The sequence below is a fragment of the Cantharellus anzutake genome, assembly GCF_015039405.1.
Source record: "Cantharellus anzutake strain C23 chromosome Unknown EI90scaffold_61, whole genome shotgun sequence".
NCBI lineage: Eukaryota > Fungi > Basidiomycota > Agaricomycetes > Cantharellales > Hydnaceae > Cantharellus > Cantharellus anzutake.
The window spans coordinates 243728-249727 of NW_024067011.1; positions in this window are offsets into that span (position 1 = coordinate 243728).

Sequence of the window (6000 nt, forward strand, 5' to 3'; positions counted from 1 at the left end):
GCTCGCCCAGAATGTTCCCACGGGTCACAGCCACAGTTCTGGGCGAGCAACTCGCCCAGAACGTTCCCACGCTTGGCACTGCCACCTGGATGTTCCCTCCGGGTCACACTACACAACTCTAAGAGCTGTATAGTTGTGGGCATGTGACCCATTCCTTTATATAGCAACCATGCGGGGAGATGAGACCTTTACCCTTCTTCTCATCTCATGCCCCGCATAGGCAAGTGTATATATTCTCCTTCCTTTTACTATACATCTCATGCCCTGCATAGTGTGAGGACAGGTTAGATGGGGGCTGAGGTCAGGGAGCCTCCGAGTCCGAGGCTGGGCCCTGACAAGGAGGACATCCAGGAGGCGACGGATGACAAGCCTGCCATGATGCAGGCGAAGCTGAATGAGCAGGTGAGGCGCAAAGCGGTCAAAAAAGCGGCCGAGGCAGCTGGGCAGGTGGCTGAAGAGAAGAAAAGACGTGAGGAAGAGGAAGCCAGGGAGCGGGAGGCAGAGGCGAAGCGCCAGTACACGCATCTGAGGATGGGGGAGACGATATGGAGGACAAGGAGGATGATTGGGATGAGGATGGGGGTGATGTCAGGGCACGCCTTCAGGTTGCTAGCATAAGTAGCGCATTGCCACATGACCCGTATCTCCATCAGCTTCTACTTCTTTTCTTCTTCTTCATCTCCGATCTGATCCGATCTGCAGCTGTCAGTTATGACACCGCATGATCTTCTATCATTCTTGATCTGATACTACCGGTTATTAGCTAGTTGACTAGTTACTGCCTCTACCATGTATATATGACCATGTGCTGGGATGGGCATGTCCCCCAGCTTTGATATCAATTAGGTTTCTGGGGCATCCTTTGTTGCGAGCATGCATGACCCTGACAGGTGATGTGGAGAAGTGGGGTGAGGCGATTGTTGACACCATCAAGGAGCTGACTGACGCTGTGAGGCAGTTGCCCAGCGAGGTCGCCAAGATTACGCGGGAGGAGAGGTCAAGGAAGAAGAAGGAGAAGTCGGAGGGTGGGGGAGCAGGTGACCCGCCCACATATACTTCCCGTGGTGTGGGCGCATCGCCCTGAAGTTCTCTTTTTCTTTTTCATTTTTGTATATACCTCCATTATGCCATACCCTAGTCAAAACATGGCCAGTTGACATGTGAGCACTCTAAGAAAAGTGAGGGCCTGGCTTGTCAGGATACAGCACGTGGACGTCAGAAACCAAGTCAGAGGCATGGCCAAGCTCTGTGGCCGGCAACCAAGAAGTCTCCTCATCCGTCCCATCATACCCAAGCCAACGTACCAGGTACAGTAACTTACAGTTACGACGCCTACGATCCAACTTTGAATCTAGTATTTCAGCAATCTCATACTCAGGTTCACTGTCAATCTCAATGGGCAGAGGCAGAGGTTGTACGCGGTTGGGGATGGTGTTGGGGACGGCCGGTTCGAGTTGGGACACATGAAAGACCGGGTGCACGGCTCTCATAGTCTCAGGGAGGTGGATGGTGTGGGAATGGGTTCCTGGCGCAGCGACGATCTCAAAGGGCCCGAGGTTCTTTTCTGAGAGTTTCTTTGAGGGTCGAGTGGATCTAAAATACTTAGCCTTAACAAAGACCATAGTACCAACCTCAAAGTCGGGTGTGGGTGAACATCTAGCGTCTGCAGGGCCCTGATAACATCGTTGCGCTGAGGACATTTCCTCACGTAGGAACTGATGTAAGGAATTGAGATCAACCGAGTACTCTTGGGCACGTACTGAAGTCAGATCTCGTTCCGGATGGTCGGAGAGGGTCAGATGGTATCCCTTGTTGGCAAAGAACGGAGAGACGCCAGTAGTAGCATTGGGGGCATTGTTGTATGCGAACTCAGCCAAGGGCAATAACTCAGCCCAATTGTCCCGCTGGTAGTTGCAGTACACCCGAAGATACTGTTCTAACGTCTGGTTCATCTGCTCGGTCTGACCATCCCCTTCTGGGTGATAACCCGAAGTGAAGTGAAGGCGGATGTCAAGAGCCTTACCTAGAGAGCGGAAGATATGGGATATGAACTTGGATCTTCGATCCGAAGTGATGTGGGAGGGTATGCCGTGCTTTGAGAATACATGGAGGAACAACTTGGCGAGACCGGGCGCATCAATGGTATCGTGCATAGGAATAAAGACACATTGCTTTGAAAGACGATCAACGACTACCAAGATGGCCGTGAAGCCAGAGGACGGGGGAAGCTGTTCAATGAAATCCATGGATATCGAGTTCCACAGGCGACCAGGGATGGGGAGTTGTTTTAGCAAGCCATAGGGCTTGTGACAAGGGACCTTGGCATGGGCGCAGGCAGTACAGGACGAAACATAGTCCTTGATGAATGAACGGATACCCAGCCAAGTATACTCTCGACGGACCAGATCCAATGTGCGGTTCGGACCAAAGTGTCCGGAGAGTGGATGGTCGTGCTTGTATCTCAAGATCCTGAGACGAAGATTGTTTGCGTCCGGTATGTAGATACGCTTGTCAAGCCTTAATAGGCCGTCCACGTTTAAGGACCAATGAGAGTCTGCAGGGATAGGACCAGAGAGATATTCAGCAACAGAGGAGTCAGATGGCAGGGCAGTGAGAATGTCCTTGTGGATAGCTTCGACGTCAACTGTCATATCCATCCCCGGCCATCGACTTCCATTCCCTCCGATCCCTCCAGTCTACCTCTGCTCCTTCCTCACTAACCTCGGAGCTCCCGTATTCCGCAATCCTCTCGGTACCCCTCAATGGTCACCACCCCCTCCTTTCAATTTATTACCAACGCCTCCCTAAGTACGGAGCCCTGAAGACTTCCGGACAGCTCCGATGTCTGCTAGCACACTCCCGCCTCCGCTGGGCAATACACTCGCCTGCCCTGCAGGGCCCACCTTCGGGCCTATCCCTCCTTTCCGTTTCTGGGTTATCGCCTGCCTTTCCGCTAACCCCACGACCCGACTCGTCAGTAATATTCAGTCGGCTAATGTTTAACCCCGTTAGCTCCGCTCTGTTCGGCTCCGCCAATTGCGGACCCATCTTCGCTGTAACCATATATATATCCAACTTGTACATAGGTTACAGTCCAGTAATAAAATCGACTAGAGTTACCCCCTTCAGTTCTGATTGCCAGTCAGTAAGTTAGGGCACGGACATGTCACTAGGCACAGCGCTCTTGGCATAAGTCGCTGAGGCCAAAGCCCTCCGCCATGGAGACTCTCCCTCGTCTCAAATCTGGTCTCTGACATCAACCATAGAGCTGGCCCGGAGGACTGGGGTGGCTAAACAGGTGGCTCGTAGGGAGGCCGAGAGCTGTTCTGTGGTAAAGACAGGGTGAAAATTCTGCGGATTGACATGGGCGTAGTCCCTATCCCCTTCTTTGGGGTAGACATCCCAGCGTCTAGTCAACGCATCAAGCTTCACGCCAAGTCTTCCCAGACAAAAACGGACAACCATGTTAAACTGCGAGAGAAACTCTGACCAGCACGCCTGCCTGCGGGTCAAGAGTTTGGTAGTGGTGAAATATTCCAAGTTCTTGTGATCTGTGACAACGTCAATAGGAGTGCCAGAGCCTTCAAGATAGTGTCTCCAAGAGCGGAAAGCTTCAAAAATAGCCAGGAGCTCCTTATCATGGGTATTGTAGTTGAGTTCAGGCACTGTCAGTGTTCTCGAGCGAAAAGCAACCAGGTGAATCTCATCATCCTCACAACGGATGGAGAGAATACCTGAGATTGCATAGTCAGACACGTCAGTTTCAACTATTAGCGGACGATTGGGTACCCAGTCAGTAAGGATGGGGGTGGATGTGAAAGCTTCTTTGAGGTGAAGGAAGGCGGAATGACACTCATCAGAGAAAGACCAAGCCACATTTTTACGGGTGAGTCTGGTCAGCAGAAGAACTATACTGGAATAATCATGGATGAAACGGTGATAGAAGTTTGCAAATCCCAAAAAGGACTGGATGTCCTTGACCTTACGGGGCTCAGGCCAATCCTGAATGGATTGAATCTTTTCGGGTGACATGGACAAACCAGTCAGCGAAAGGATGTAGCCCAAATACTCTGTAGTGTCAGTTGAGAATTTGCACTTCTGCGGATTGGCAAATAACCCATGCTTGCATAGCCTACTTAGGACTTCCCGGACGTGATCTTCATGCTGAGTCTCATCTTCCAAATAGACCAGGATGTCGTCCAAGTAGACTACCATGCGAGTGTCAAGAAGATCAGCAAAGATGGTATTGACGAAGTGCTGAAAGGCTGCAGGTGCATTGGTCAAACCGAATGGCATGACGAGCCACTTGTAGGATCCATAGCACGTGCGGAAGGAAGTCTTCCACTCATCGCCCACTGCTATCTGCACCAAATGGTACACATGGCAGAGGTCAAGCTTGGTGTAGATCTTCGCACGGCTAGGAACGTCTAGGAGATCAGAGATACGTGGCTGTTAGAATGGGCGGATTCGGACGACTCCGGAGTGGAATCGGAGACTTAGCATGGAAGGACCTTGGCCTCAGCGACTCAGGCGGAGCGCTGTGCCATTGCTGGTTGTCCTAGGTTTCAGATCTAGCAGAGGGAAAGTCTCTTGGGGGGAATTCAGGTCGATTTCGGACTGAGGTTACAAGTTACTAGGTACATTGTATATAAGGAGGGGTCCGGAATCAAAAGGAACAAGGGTAGGACGAAAGGAGACAAAGGGAGATGGAAAGAGGAACAACACTGAGGGTCAAGGGTTTGACTCAATGGTGTTTCCCAAAGGAGGAATGAAGGGCCAAGGCCCAAGGAGGAAGGAAGGAGGTTGGGAGTGGGGAATGGCTAGCTGACTGAATAGAAAGGAAGCAGCAGCCCAAATAGGAATGAGGGAGAATAGCGGTATTGAATAGGACAATGCAATAGTTGCAAGGTCCGAGGTAAGTCCGGAAAGTCCGAACTCGGAAGTTAAACTCCGGAACATTGGCAAACATAATTAAATGGAATGAGCTAACCAATACAATGGGTATAAGCGGAGGTGGGGTCAAAGTCCGAGGTCGGAGCTAAGACCGGAGGTTCCGGAGACGGCGATGCGAACGGGATTCCGGAGCGGAGGCCCGGAGTCAGGAGCATAGGTGTTGCATACTTGCCTGGAAGGTGTTGAGGTTGGGGTCGGACCCGGAATGTTCCAGAGTTGGACTGAAGGTGGTGTCAGAGCCAGAGGTGGGATAGCCTCTTGGGACTCAGCAAGGAGAAGGTGACAGAAGGGAAGTAGGACTCCGGAAGTCGGAGTTCGGAGTTCCGGGAGCCCGGAGCGGAGGTCGGAATTGTATGGATATGACAGTGGCAGCGGATACCTATCTTTCTTTGTGATCTTGTTGAGGCCCCTGAAGTCCACACAAAGATGTAGAGAACCGTCTTTCTTGTGGACGAAGAGCACTGGCACGGCGTGGGTTGAAGACGAAGGACGGATGAAACTGGACACCAAATGCTTGTCAAGGAATGTATGGAGAGCCTCAAGCTCAGACTGGGAAAGGGAATATAGGGTGCCAAGGGGAGGATGGGAGCCTTCCTCCAACTCGATCTTCAGGTCATATTCACGGTGTGGCGTGAGAGTATTGGCTTTACTCTTACTGAAAACATCTGCAAACTCGTGATAAGCCTTAGGAACAGTTGAGAGATCAACAGGGTCAGATGAGATGGATGTCGAGCGCAACTCTGCTAATGTGGACAGATTTTCCAGGCAGAAAGTGACGGATCCATCGAGTCAGGTGGTCTGGGCAAACACAGCCGGGCTGACGATCTCAATGGTGATTGCCTGATGGATGGATGCACACTGTGTGTCATATCCATCCCCAGCCATCGACTTCCGATCCCTCCGATCCCTCCGATCCCTCCAGTCTACCTCCGCTCCTTCTTCACTAAACCTCGGAGCTCCTGTATTCCGCAATCCCCTCGGTACCCCTCGATGGTCACCACCCCCTCCTTTCAATTTATTACCTATGCCTCCCTAAGTACAGAGCCC